This window comes from Gekko japonicus, unplaced genomic scaffold (genome assembly GCF_001447785.1).
Source record: "Gekko japonicus isolate JY-2015 unplaced genomic scaffold, Gekko_japonicus_V1.1 scaffold2979, whole genome shotgun sequence".
NCBI lineage: Eukaryota > Metazoa > Chordata > Lepidosauria > Squamata > Gekkonidae > Gekko > Gekko japonicus.
In genome coordinates this window covers 95,679-110,283 of record NW_015164286.1, presented here as the reverse complement: position 1 = coordinate 110,283, position 14,605 = coordinate 95,679, and the positions used below count along the sequence as shown (strand labels likewise).

At 51.1% G+C, this 14,605-nt stretch overlaps 1 pseudogene; it reads left to right on the top strand.

Moving 5' to 3' along the window:
• The window catches only part of LOC107108347, a 122,285-nt pseudogene that overhangs the window by 15,134 nt on the left and 92,546 nt on the right, over positions 1-14,605 (top strand).

Sequence of the window (14,605 nt, the reverse complement as noted above, 5' to 3'; positions counted from 1 at the left end):
AAGAACATAAGAGAAGCCAATGTTGGATCAGGCCAAAGGCCCATCCAGTCCAACACTCTGTCACACAGTGGCCAAAAACCCCAGGTGCCATCAGGAGGCCCCCCCAGTGGGGCCAGGACACTAGAAGCCCCCCCCCTGTGGACCCCCCCCCCCAGCACCAAGAAGACAGAGCATCCCTTGCCCCAGACTGAGAGTTCCTATCTATACCTACAAGCATGGACGGCTTGAAAAGGGAATTAGATAAGCATATGGAGCAGAGGTCCATCAGTGGCTATTAGCCACAAGGTATAGATAGGGACTCTGGGGCAAGTGATGCTCCATCTTCTTGGTGCTTGGGGGGGGTCAACAGTGGGATGGCTTCTAATGTCGTGGCCCCACTGGTGGACCTCCTGATGGCACTTGGTATTTCTGGCCACTGTGTGATACAGAGTGTTGGACTGGATGGGCCTTTGGCCTGATCCAACATTGGCATCTCTTATGTTCTTATGTACCTTGTGGCTCATAGCCACTGATGGACCTCTGCTCCATATGTTTATCTAGTTCCCTCTTGAAGCTGAAACCGGCTGAAACTCCTCCTGGAGAACAAATTTAGAGTCCAGCGGCACCTTTAAGACCAACGCGAGTCTGGCACACCTCTTGGCATCCGGGCACAGGAAAGCGCACGCCTTGAATAAACGTTTCTCTGGTCTGAAAGTCGCCGCCGGACTCCGAATTTGTTCCGCCGCTTCAGACCCACTCGGGAACTCTCCTCCGGGAGGAGGCAGGAGGCGTTTTTCATGTCTCTGCAGCGCTGGAAGGCTTAAGCCCGCGGAGGCTTTTGCCAGAGAGGCCGCGCAAGGAGGGGGGCGGAAAGGAGGAGAGGCGCCTTTCCGGGGGGAGAGGAGAGGAGAGGAGGGGGTTTGCCTTTGCACAGCTGGGAAGGAGGCCCGGGAAGGTTGCAGCAGAGAAGCCGCGCAGCAGCCGGACCCCGGGAAGGGTCCCCTGCTCAAAGTAAGGCGTCGGGAGAGGAGAAGCGCTGAGCTCTGGGAAGGAAGGCGGGGATCCGTCTCAGCCAGGGATGCCAATTCCCGGCACATTGCTGGACATTGAGAAGGGGGGATGATTCTGGGCAATGCCCGGTTTGGAGCCGGAACGAGACCTGAGATGGGAACCGGGGCCGTAGAGTGCAGCCCTTTTCCCGCAGGGGAGCCGATCTCTGTCCACTGGAAGTCTGTTGTAATTCTGGGAAAATTTCAGCCCCCCACCTGGAGATTGGCAAACCCTTTTAGCCCCCAAGTTCTGTTCCACTAAGTAAGCGGAATTTGTTTCTTTGCGGGGGGTGGGGGGGTGTTTGACAATCCCTCTATGGATCAAAAACTGGCTAATTAATAGGAAACAGAGAGTGAGTATAAATGGGCAATTTTCTCAGTGGAGGTGGGTAAGCAGTGGGGTACCGTAGGGATCAGTACTTGGCCCACTGCTTTTTAACTTGTTCATTAATGATGTGGAGTTGGGAGTAAGCAGTGAAGTGGCTAAATTTGCAGATGATACGGAAGTTGTTCAGGGTGGTGAAAACCAGTGAGGATTGTGAGGCACTCCAAAGGGATCTGTCAAGGGTGGGCGAGTGGGCATCAAAATGGGGTTCAATGTGGCCAAGTGCAAGGTGATGCACATTGGAGCCAAAAATCCTAACTATAAATACACATTGATGGGGTCTGAACTGGCAGAGACTGATCAAGAGAGAGATCTTGGAGTTGTAGTAGATAACTCACTGAAAATGTCGAGACAGTGTGTGACTGCAATAAAGAAGGCCAATGCTATGCTGGGGATTATTAGGAAGGGTATTGAAAACAGATCAGCCAATATAATAATGCCCCTATATAAATCAATGGTGAGACCTCATTTGGAATACTGTGTGCAGTTCTGGGCACCACACCTTAAAAAAGATATTATAGCTTTGGAAAAAGTGCAGAAAAGGGCAACTCAAATGATAAAAGGGTTGGAACACTTTCCCTATGAGGAAAGGTTAAAGCGCTTAGGGCTCTTTAGCTTGGAGAAAAGACGACTGAGGGGTGACATGATCGAGGTTTATAAGATTATGCATGGGAAAGAGCAGGTAAAGAAAGAGGTACTTTTCTCCCTTTCTCACAATATGAGAACTCTTGGGCACTCAATGAAATTGCTGAGCGGCCTGGTTAGAATGGATAAAACGAAGTACTTCTTCACCCAAAGAGTGATTAACACATGGAATTCGCTGCCACAGGTGGTGGTGGCGGCTACAAGCATGGGCGGCTTCAAAAGGGTATTAGATAAGCATATGGAACAGAGGTCCATCAGTGGCTATTAGCCACAAGGTAGCTCTGGGGCTCTGGGGCAAGTGATGCTCTGTCTTCTTGGTGCTGGGGGGGGTCAACAGTGGGAGGGCTTCTACTGTCATGGCCCCACTGGTGGACCTCCTGATGGCACTTGGTATTTCTGGCCACTGTGTGACAGAGTGTTGGACTGGATGGGCTTTTGGCCTGATCCAACATTGGCATCTCTTATGTTCTTATGTTATGTTCTTATGTAATCACTGTCTTTCAGTACAAGAAAAACTGACTGTATTAATCTGACCCGTGGCCAGTGTTCCCTCTAAGATGAGTTAGTGTGAACTAGCTCACAGGTTTTTTAGCCTCTGGCTCACACATTTTTGTCTCAGCTCAGGAAGGATGGCTTCAGAGCAAACTGATTTATGCAGCAGCCAAATCACTGGCTCACAACTTTAATGCCAGTAGCTCACAATGTAGAGTTTTTGCTCACAAGATTCCACAGCTTAGAGGGAACATTGCCCGTGGCTGGTCATTGTTTAGTGCAAAACAAGAAGCAGGCCCTTTTTTCGGTTGGATGGGTAAAACAGGGGGCATTTGGGAAGGGAACTCCGGCCTGCGCTGGACTCAGCCGCAGCCCCATCCTGAGACCCAGATGTGGGCCCAGATGTGGGGTCAGGGTCGCCAGCCGGTGTCCCAATCCCACTTAGCAGAGGGGTGGGAAATGGGAAAAACTCTGTGGCCAAGGTGCAGGAACCCTAGCAATGCCAGGGAAGTTGGTGGAAACAGCGGCAGTGCCCCCCAAGCACAGCAGCGGCTTCGATTCCCCACTCCTCCGCATGCAGCTGCTGTTGTGACCTTGGGGCAGTCACAAGTTCTTTCAGAGCTGTTCTCTCAGAAGGCGTCCTGGAAAGAGCTCTCTCAGCCCCACCTGCCTCCCAGGGTGTTTGTTGCGGGGAAGGGGAAGGGAAAGGAGATTGTAAACCGCTCGGAGACTCCTTCAGATTGTGAAGGGAGGGGTAGAAATCCAGTCTCCTCCTCCTCTCTCCAGCTCAAGGTGAGGCACAAGATTCCCCCCCCTCCTCTTTTTCACACACACATGCACACACAGTAGCTATAAGTTGGGGCGGGTGTGTGTGTGTTACTCTTTCTTTGGAACTTTAGCTCCGACCGGGACGCAGACTGGTGCTGAGCACTTTGGCTGACACCCGGGAGTCCCCGCTGCTATTTTGGGGGGGTTCCCGTAGCTAAGAGGGATGTGGGTACAATTCTTTATTATTCTCTGTTTATGCGGTTAGTTTATGTTAAGAATACAACTGTTTTCCGTCTACCACTGGGGTGTTGATTGGTTTTGAAACCCCTTGGGGAAGAAGAACCGTTTCTCTCTTGGCAACACACCGGCCCCCGTTCCACACGCAAACCACACCCCTGGCACTATGCCAGCATCAGGTTTACGTTTGCCCTACGCCACCAGGGCACCGGTGCGGCTTTGGGTGGCCATGTCTCCTGACACACTTAGGAGCCGTCCAGAGTTGTTCGAGGGCTGGGCTTAGGCTTGTCCCCAAAGCAGGCTGGACTCTGGAAAACGGCCCTTCGGTCAGGGGGAGTTGGGCCCCCTCACCTGGGTGCTTGGACAGAGTTCTTGCCTGACACTGCAGGCTTATACAAGAGATGCTGCTTTTAGACTTAAATTATATTAAATTGTTTATTGTTTGTGCATCTTGATGTTACCTGCCCTGAGCCCGTTTGGGAAGGGCTGGATATAAATTGTAATAATAATAATAACAACAAGAATGCAATGGTAAAGGCGTCACCAGTCCCACTTGTCCTTTTGGGGCTCTGGTTTACCTTAAGAAGAGGCCCCTAGGAGAGACGGAACCTGTCATGATCTGGCCTGTGCCAGTACGGCCTAGCTAGCCTAAGAGGCCTGGGTGGCAGTAGGAGGCGGCTAGGCCTACAACTCCCAGAAGGCATTGGGAGAGTCAGAGTGGATTCTAAAGGGACCCTTGAAGTCTGTTGGGAACAAAGTCTGGGGGAGAGACAGTTGAAGGCAGTTGCTGGCTGCTGGTGGATGGTAGCTGGAGTCTCTGAGCGAGAAGGAGAGAAGCCCTCCGTCCTTTGCCTCCCTGCGGCTGGGTCTCGTGAGAGTTGGGAGACGGAGGAGCCTGAGTGAGTTAGGCAGGCTGGGGGCTGATAGGAAAAGCCAAGGAAGGCAGTTGCGTTAGTTTCTTTTCATTTGACGTTTCCCCCTGTTATCCAGTTGACGCACCTTGCCCAATTTTCCTAATAAACCCTGTTCTGTGTGATTTGGTTGGTGTCCGCCTGGGTCATTCATGCCTGTAACACTCGGTTAGCAAGGGCTTGGGAGCTACCCTGGGAGTCCCGAGGGACCCGAAAGTCCAGGGTGGTGGCAGCGAAACCCAAAGACCCCTCTGGGGGTCATGACAGAACCTAAGGAATGAGGGGCATCTCTAAAAGGGCTGAGAGACGTCACTTTGCCTCTCTAAAATACCTTGGTATGTAAATGGTATTAAAGAAGCACTTTTGTCCTGTTCCGCCAGGGCAGTGCTCACGTGTCCCCTGAGCCTATGAAGGCTTGTGGTGTTCGGTGGTGTATCTCCATTCTCCTTTTCCCTTCTGACATGTGACTGCCTGTGTCTTTCCTCCCCCCCAGAGAGAGACCACAGCCAAGTGGCTAAAGGCATCTTTTCACGGATGGTGACTCCGTAGAAGGGGCAGGAGGTGGAAGAGCAGGACCCAGGAGGACCTGGAACAGGCAAGAGAGCAAGGAAAGGGCCCCTTCTCCTTCCAGCTGGGAGTGGTGTTGCATTCTGGGGAAGCCCATTGCCAGATATCTGTCATCAGCTCACCGCGGTCTCAGATGTACATTGCCGAAGCATCCAAAGTGGTTAAGTGCACGGACTCTAATCTGGGAGAACCGGGTTTGATTCCCCACTCCTCCACCTGCAGCTGCTGGATGACCTTGGGCAAGCCATAGTTCTGACAAGAGCTTTCCTTGAAAGAGCAGTTTCTGTCAGAGCTCTTTCAGCCCCGCCTACCTCACAGGGTGTCTGTTGTGGGGAGGGGGAGTGGAAGGAGTTTGTAAGCCACTCTGAGACTCCGAGTGAAGGGCGGGGTATAAATACAATCTCTTCTTCTCTTCTTCTACCATGAGGCTTAGGGGCCCCGAGAGGTTTGCAGCCAGCTCCATGGACTTTGCAGCCTTTGGTTGAAGCCAGAGAGGCACTCGAAGAAGCAGATCTCGGACCAGGCGATCCTTACACACCAACGCGTTCTGTTTATCTGTCTTCAAGTTTCCTCCGGATCCCTCCAGCCAGTGTTGAAAGAGTTCTGTCTCCCCAATATTTACTCTCAGCACCCTTGTGAAGTAGGTTAGGCTGAATGAAAGTGATCGGATCCAGTTCGACCAGTTTGTTTCATGGCTGATCAGGACTCTGGGGCTGCATTCAGACATCATGATGAACTGTTATTTATAAACTGTGATTTGGCCAAACATCAGTGCATGAAGTCCATTGATGGGTCTATCAAGGCCTACTTGGACTGGCAGTGACTCTCCAGGGTCTTCAGGATCTCCTTTTCTCAATTTTTGGCTATTACAAGTTTGAGTGTCATTAAAAAGCCTGTGACAGAAACCCTAAACCCTTACTAGGGCCAGTCAAGAGTGCCTCCTAGAGCGTCTGGGGGTCTTGGGCCCCTGGAGTTCTCATTAGAATGACCCATTCATTTCCATTCCACTTTGGACTGTCCTGGCAGAGTTGGAATAAAGGCCGTCTGGTTTGGGGCAGACCACCTATTTGTTGTGGAAGTCCAGGGCCATTCCCAGATGCATGAGGAGGTGGGACTATCATTTTAGATATTTCTGACGGGTAACAGTAGCCTCTGACCAATGTTCCTCCTGAGCTGTGGAGTCTTGTGAGAAAAAAATTCTACTTAGTGAGCTACCGGCATTCAAGTTGTGAGCAAGCCATTTGGCTGCTGCATAAATTAGTTTGCTCTGGAGCCCCATCCTTCCTGAGCTAAGACAGAAATGTGTGAGCTGGCGGTTAAAAAAAACTGTGATCTAGCTCACACTAACTCATCTTAGAGGGAACACTGCCTCTGACATGAGAGATGGGTCTTTGAGTGGGATTGGCGAAACCAGCTTGTCCCTCTTACGGGTGGTGGTGGCTTAGACTAGATTCCTTTGACCACCAATACCTGGACATTTGGGATTTTCCATTGCCTTATTTGGAAATCCACAATGGGATCCACAGGAGGTTGGGTTTTCATTAGATATGAGACCTCTTCCTACATCTGGGTACAGCAAGGAACTCTGCACGTGCTCTGAGGAACCTGATATAGCCTTGGTAACATGTACTTACCTGAGTCAGTGCAACTGTACTGCTTTTGATTTGAAAATCTCTGTGCTGGGTGTCGGGTGCCTCTTCTCTGTATTTTGTTTTGCCCCCTTTCCCCAGCACTTTTTGAATCCAACCACCCCTTTCCTATTTTTCCCCTCTCCCTTTTATGATAAAACTTTCTGTTAAGACTTTGCTTAGTACGATTTACCTCTTTGGGTTCCCCCCCTCTAAATCTCTTACCCATGAGCTAGATCATAAGGGAGCTCCGTTTTGCAGGGTTTCTTCCCAGTTACGTCGTTGTCTAGTTCTGCGCTTGAAGGATATTTTCTCTGTGGGTCAGTCTAGATGTTCTCAGGGGGATCCCTGAGCAGCTGCAGCCAGGTAGTAGGGTTTTTCCAGGGAACCCTAGGTCTCATGTAGCCTCTCAGCAAGGAAAGATGCCTTCCCTACCCTGCCATAAACTAGATCAAACTGTTGGCCTATCACGGTCAGTCTTATCTGACCAGACTGGCAGTTGGTCTTCACAGCCAGGGATGGAGGTCTTTCACATCACATACTGGATCCCGGGGATCGAACTTGGGACCTCCTGCATGCAAAGCCGATGCTCAAGGGCTGAGCCATGGCGTTTCCCTAACATCTGAGCGCAGTCGACCCAACAAATCGCAGTGGGGAATCGAACCTCGTTCCTCCCGATTAGAATCTGCTGCTCTGCACCACGACACCAAATTGGTAACCGCTGTACGTTTCTCTTCCAGGAGCAACCCGGCAACACCGGCGTAAAGGGTGAGGCTGGAGACTTGGGGCTCCAGGTAAGAGGATCCTTGGCGGCAATGACGAATCTCCCGCCCTGGCCCCGCACCCTCTCTTTCCTGCCGTGGCCTTTGGCACGTCTCCCCAGCCCAGAACCTGCCCCTCCTGCTCCACCACTCCCTCCAGAGCCCGCTGCAGCCTGTAACTGAGATCGAGGGGCACAACTCCTCAGCCCCGGCACCTCTCCCTTGGACAGCCACAAAGCCTTCAGTCCTGTGCTTTGGCCTATGCTGCTCTCCAGAGGAATCTCACCCTGCGACAGCCCCCCCCCTTTTCCTGTGCCGCCACTTCAGTGGTGGGGAACCTGGGCGGAGCCCCCAAAATAAGTCTCTGTTCTCTGTCTCTCTCTCTCTCCAGGGCTCGCAGGGGCCCATGGAGCTGATCGGCCCCCCAGGAAAACCAGGCCACCAGGTAAGTTGATTGGTGGGGCTGAGGGTTGTGTCGGGAGAACAGGCCTGAGGGCGAGGGGATGGGCGTCCTCTCATGCCTTCTCTTTGTGTAATCCCCAGGGTAAAGGTGGAGCTGACGGGGCCCGGGGCGTGCCTGAAGAACCTGGTGTCGAGGTGAGGCAGCATCCCCTGACCGGAGAGCCCCAAGTCCCCTTCTGATCTCTGCTTCGCAAGGGCTCGGGGGGGGGGGCTATGCCCTTTTGGTCTCGGGTTCGCCAGGGCCCGGGGGGGGGGGGCTCCAAGACGAAGAAGTCGACGGCAGAGAGTGTCACGAGAGTGGGCACCTTTTTCCTTCCTGGGGGGTCTCTGGTCCCAAGGTCAGGGGCTTTATGGTAAGCCGCCTCCAGTGCCTCAGGGTAGAAGAGGGGAAAAAAGGTAAAGGTTCCCTTGCTCGAAAGCCAGTCAAATCCGACTCTAGGGTTGCGGTGCTCATCTCCGTTTCCAAGCCGAAGAGCCAGCGCTGTCCGAAGACGTTTCCGTGGTCACGTGGCCGGCATGACTAAACACCAAGGCACACTGAACGCTGTTCCCTTCCCACCGAAGTGGTACCTATTTGTCTACTTGCAATTTCTTGCTTTCGAACTGCTAGGTTGGCAGGAGCTGGAACTAGAGACGGGAGCTCACTCCATCATGCGGCACACTCGGGTCTCGAACTGCTGAACTACCGACCTTCCACAGCCTGCAGTTCAGCATCTTAACCACTTGAGCCACCGCAGCTCCTCAGGGTAGAAAGGCGGATGATAAATATTTGAAATAAGAATCAATAAATAAAAAGGCCCTGCCCCTCGGTTTTCTCTCTGCAGGGGGGGCTGCAGCTTTGATGGATTTTATTGCTTATCTTGAGAGTACGACATCTTCTTTATTAGTACCAGTCCAATGTCTTTCTTTTATGTCTCCTTAAGTTTTATTCTTGGTCTCCTGTTCTGCCATACAGATTGTTTCTTCACTGTTGCATGGTCTTTAAAATATTTTTGGTTTTGAAACATTGGCGTGATTAAGAATGGAGAATCAATCTCATTGTAGGTGTCTTTTGGGTTTTCTGTATCCATATATTTTGTTGTTGCATGAGTCATTACTGGTTTTGAGTCTCCCAGCGTGGTTTTCAAAGTTGTTTTGAAGTTTTAATATGTAGACTGTTTTGTCGCGTTCCTTGGAGTCCTGTTTGGTTTTAACTGCTTCAAATTTAAGATCTAGCTCTTCTGATTTCATTTCCAAATCGTCTATAATTGTGGTAACAACAGCAGTGTCTTCTTGCTGGTCTTCTTTCATCTGAAGTTCCATTTTTCTGGAGAAATGTGTCTAGTTTTTCTTGGAAAGGATTCACAGCTGCTTTTACTGCTGTTATTATAGCTAGCGTTATTGTCTTGGATTACAGCCTGTAACTTTGCTAAATTAATATTTAGCACCAGGGGCCATTTCGTAGAAAAAGAGGTGCAGGAACTCATTAGCATAACCCATTAGCGTAACTCATTTGCATAGGTCACGCCCCCTGACATCACCGGCAGCGTGTCAGAAGGCAACACCCACCGCTCAGGCTCCACTGGACTGTTTTGGATTGCTACCTATTGGGGGGGGGGAGAACGTGCAGATCTGTCCTCGCAGAGGAGGGAGAGCTTGTACCTGAATAAAACCTGGTCTTAAAGGTGCCACTGGACTGTTTTGGATTGCTAGCTATTTGGGGGGGGGAATGTGCAGATCTGTCCTCGCAGAGGAGGGAGAGCTTGTACCTGAATAAAACTTGGTCTTAAAGGTGCCACTGGACTGTTTTGGATTTTATATGGTGTGCCTGTGCATTCAGTGGGGCAGCAGAGAACGTGCAGATCTGTCCTCGCAGAGGAAGGAGAGCTTGTACCTGAATAAAACTTGGTCTTAAAGGTGCCACTGGACTGTTTTGGATTGCTAGCTATTGGGAGGGGGGAAACGTGAATCTGCCCTCGCAGAGGAGGGAGAGCTTGTACCTGAATAAAACTTGGTCTTAAAGGTGCCACTGGACTGTTTTGGACCGGGGGGCTGGGGGGAGCTCTGCAACTTACCTGGCTGCTTCTTGCTCTGACTGAGGGCTGCTGGGAGCAGGGGGTGGGGCTTGTTTCATGTGCCCGCCCCCTGGGCTCTTTACTGCTGGAGCTCCGCTCCTGTGCGCTCCCGCAGGAAATGACCCCTGTTTAGCACCCTAGGTAAGCCGCGTTGGAGGCTGTTGGTCTTGGGCGATTCCAGCGTCCATGCCGATGACGCGGCTTCCAGTCAGGCGGCAGACCTAGTGTTGTTAATGGTGGCACTGGGACTCTTAATTTGTAATGACCCCCACGCACCGGGCCGGGCACACGCTTGATTTCATCTTCGCGGCTGGGATGACAGTGGACTGGATCACTGCTTCGGCAGTACCATGTTCGGACCACTATGCCCTGAAGGACCGTCTGAATGCTCGACCCCGACCCTGTTCAGGTGGCAAGCTGATTTTAGCTCGCCCGCAGAGCCAAATGGACTTGATACGGCTTCAAATGGGTCTGCGGGATCCGAGACCCCCTGGTGGCTCGTTGGATGAGCTTGTGGAGGACTGGCATAGCCGACTCTCTGCAGCCATCGACGAGATCACTCCCCGGTGCCCTCTGCGCCCTCGCTCTAGGCTGGCTCTCTGGTTTACCCAGGAGTTGCGGCTCATGAAGCGAGAGCTTAGACGGTTAGAGAGACGGTGGCGCCAGGCTCAAGACGAAGCAACAAGAACATCTTATAGGACATTTATGAGATCCCATGAAATGACAGTCAAAGTCGCTAAGAAGGAGTTCTATGCGGCTACAATTGCATCCGCAAGCTCATGCCCAGCTCAATTATTTAGAACGATTCGGACCATAACAGCTCTGCCACAGGGCAGACCAAACGCTAGGGAATTGGATATTGGCTGTGAGGCATTTGTGAGCTCTTTTGCGGATAAAGTCTCGGCGCTTCGCCACAACCTCCCCGCCACAGTTGATACAATGAGTGAACTTGAGGCCCCTTGCACGTCTTCAATTCCAGCTTTGGATTCTTTCGGCCCAGTTGGCCTGGAGGAAGTCGACAGATTGCTCAAGACTGTACGCCCAGCCACATGTAACCTTGATCCGTGCCCTTCCTGGCTGATTAAAGCCGGCCACGGTGGCTCAAGTGGTTAAGATGCTGAACTGCAGGCTGTGGAAGGTCAGTAGTTCAGCAGTTCGAGACCCGGGTGCCGCATGATGGAGTGAGCTCCCGTCTCTAGTTCCAGCTCCTGCCAACCTAGCAGTTCGAAAGCAAGAAATTGCAAGTAGATAAATAGGTACCACTTCGGTGGGAAAGTAACAGCGTTCCGTGCGCCTTGGTGTTTAGTCATGCCGGCCACATGACCATGGAAAAGTCTTCGGACAGCGCTGGCTCTTCAGCTTTGAAACGGAGATGAGCACCGCAACCCTAGAGTCGGATTCAACTGGCTTTCGAGCAAGGGAACCTTTACCTTTACCTTTAAGTGAGATTATCAACAAGTCCCTCCTGGAGGGATGGTTCCCGGGGGCACTCAAGGAAGTGATGGTCCACCTTCTCTTGAAAAAGCCATCTTTGGATCTGGCCGAATTGGCCAACTATCGGCCGGTTTCCAATTTGCCCTATTTGGGCAAATTAATCGAGAGGGCGGTGACGATACACTTGCAGAGCTTTCTGGATGACGCTTCCGTATTAGATCACTTCTAGTCCGGCTTTCGCCCGGGACACGGGATGGAAACAGCGCTGGTTGCCCTTACTGACAACCTCCAGAGGCATCTGGATCGGGGTGGTTCGGCAGTGCTGCTGTTGTTATATCTGTTGGCTGCATTTGACACGGTCGATCACCAGCTACTAACCCACCTTTCACCGACGTGGGGACACAGGGGCTTGCCTTGCAGCGGCTTGTTTCTTTTCTCCAAGGTCGGGGACAAAGGGTGGCGCTAGGGGAACAGCAGTTGGGTGGCTAGTCGGGCTTCAGACCGGAAGTCCTAGACCGGGCATTGCACACCATGGCTGGTTGGCTCAGACTGAGCTGGCTGAAGCTAAATCCGGTGGAGACGGAGGTCCTGTGCCTAAGTCGGGGCCTTTCGGGGTTGGGGCTCCCGCTCCTGACCTTCGATGGGGCACCACTGGTGCCTGCATCGGTGGTTAGGAATTTGGGAATGCTCCTAGGCAATGGAGGCCCAGGTAGCAGCCACTGCTAAGTTGGCCTTTTATCATCTGTGGCTGGTTCGGCAGTTGGCTCCCTTCCTCGATCATGCCAACCTGGCTACAGTGATCCATGTGATGGTCACCTCAAGGCTAGACTATTGCAACACTCTCTACATGGGGCTGCCCTTGTTGCAAATCCGGAGGCTGCAGCTAGTGCAGAATGCCGCGGCCAGGCTACTGATGTGTCTCCCTAGACAGGAGCACATCCGGCCTACACTGAAGGCACCGCACTAGCTGCCAATAGCATTCAGAATTCGCTTCAGGGTGCTGGAACTTAGCTTTAAAGCCCTATATGGCCAGGGTCCAATGTACCTGAGGGACTGCCTTTCCCCATATATACCCCAGAGAGCACTACGGTGGGGGGCGCAACACCGACTGGTTTTCCCAGGCCCCAGGGAGGCCAGGCTAGCGGCTACCAGAGCCAGGGCATTTTCAGTGGCGGCTTCTTACTGATGGAATGAGCTCCCGGAGGAGATCAGGGCCCTGCGGGATCTTGTGCAGTTCCGTAGGGCCTGCAAGACGGAGCTCTTCCACCAGGCCTTCAAGTAGGAGCCGCCCACCACTAACATCAATGGCCACTATTAATATTTGTGGCGTAGGCCGGCCACAGTTGAGATCGAGCCATACCACCTTGAAGAACCAGAGACTGCTGAGTGGAGTGCTTTGAGCCCTGCATACAGTAGTTATTAAGACAAGATGGCGTGCCATATTGTATGCACTTTAATTGAAAGCTGACAGGAGATGAAAAGTCTCTGCTTCGGGTTGGCTCATCTCAGAGAGATGAGGGGGTAGCTGTTGTTTTTCTACAGGAAGGTGGATTGAAATTGTCCACTGAGACCATGGCTAGTGACATGGACTGGCTGTCAAGGTCTCGAGATAACAAGAGGAAGGTTGCAGGCTTAACTTGTATGGGAAACTATAGCTGTTTCTATACAAATGCTAGAAGTGTCCGAGGTAAAATCGGGGAGTTGGAGTGCTTGGTGTTGGAGGGAAAAATAGACATTGTGGGTATTTCAGAATTGGTGGGATGAGGTGATTCCCGGTTATATATTATATCGGAAGGATGGGGGGGAAGGGTTGGAGGTGGGGTGGCTCTGTATGTCAGAGAGGCTAAGAGAATTGGATTCGCTTCTGGAAATTCTAAGGGTTGAAATAGGGGGGCCAAAAGGAAACTTAACACTGGGAGTTTGTTATCGCCCACCAGATCAAAAGATAGAGGAGGATTATAAAATGATGAATGAATTAAAGATAGCAGCTAGACAAGAAAACTGTGTTGTAATAGGTGATTTTAACTACCCACACATTGATTGGGTCAATATGTGTTCTAGTCGAGAAAAAGAGATTGAGTTTCTAGACACTCTAAATGACGGTGCTATGGAGCAGATAGTCACAGAACCTACCAGGGGAGGTGATCCTTGATTTGATCCTAAGTAACACTCAAGACCTGGTGAGAGACTAGTGTTACTTAGGACCAAATCAAGGATCACCTTGGGAGCTAACGGGGAAATGCGCATGAAAGGCCAAGCGCATATTGGAGGGGGGGGGAACCTAGGGGTGACCGTCATTTTAGAGAGATGTAAAAGTGATTGCACCGCTTGGGAACAGTGATCATAATGTTGTTGAGTTCAACATTTGTATAAATAGGGAATTGGCCAAAAAGACTGACACAACCACTTTTAACTTTAAAAGGGGTAACTTCTCTGATATGAGGGGACATGTGGGGAGGAAACTGAAAGGAAAAGTAGAAAAGGTCAAAACCATTGGGGAAGCTTGGAAACTATTTAAAACTACTTGTATAAATAGGGAATTGGCCAAAAAGACTGACACAACCACTTTTAACTTTAAAAGGGGTAACTTTTCTGATATGAGAGGACATGTGGGGAGGAAACTGAAAGGAATAGTAGAAAGGGTCAAAACCACTGGGGAAGCTTGGAAACTATTCAAAACTACGATCCTAGAAGCTCAAAAAAAAAATATTCCGCAGGTTAGGAAAGACACAAACAGGTATAGGAAAAGGCCTGCATGGATAACAAAGTAATGGATTGCTTTAAGCAGTGGAAAGCTAGTCACAGTGAGGCTGATAAAACGGAACACAGGCTATGGTAAATAAAATGTAAGTCTGTGGTCAGGCAGGCAAAAAGGGAATATGAGGAGCATATAGCAAAAAACGTAAAAACCAACAATCAAATACATTAGAAGCAGGAAACCAGCCAGGGAGGCAGTGGGGCCCTTGGATGACCAAGAGGTAAAAGGAGTACTGAAGGAGGATAGGGAAATGGCTGAGAAGCTAAATGCATTTTTTGCCTCTATCTTCACTGTGGAAGATGAGAAGTGCTTGCCCACTCCAGAGCCGCTGATTTCGGCAGGGGTGTTGAAAGACCTGAGTCAGATTGAGGTGACGAGAGAGGAGGTCCTAAAACTGATAGACAACTTAAAAACTGATAAATCACCAGGTCCGGATGGCATACATCCGAGAGTTCTGAAAGAACTCAAATGTGAA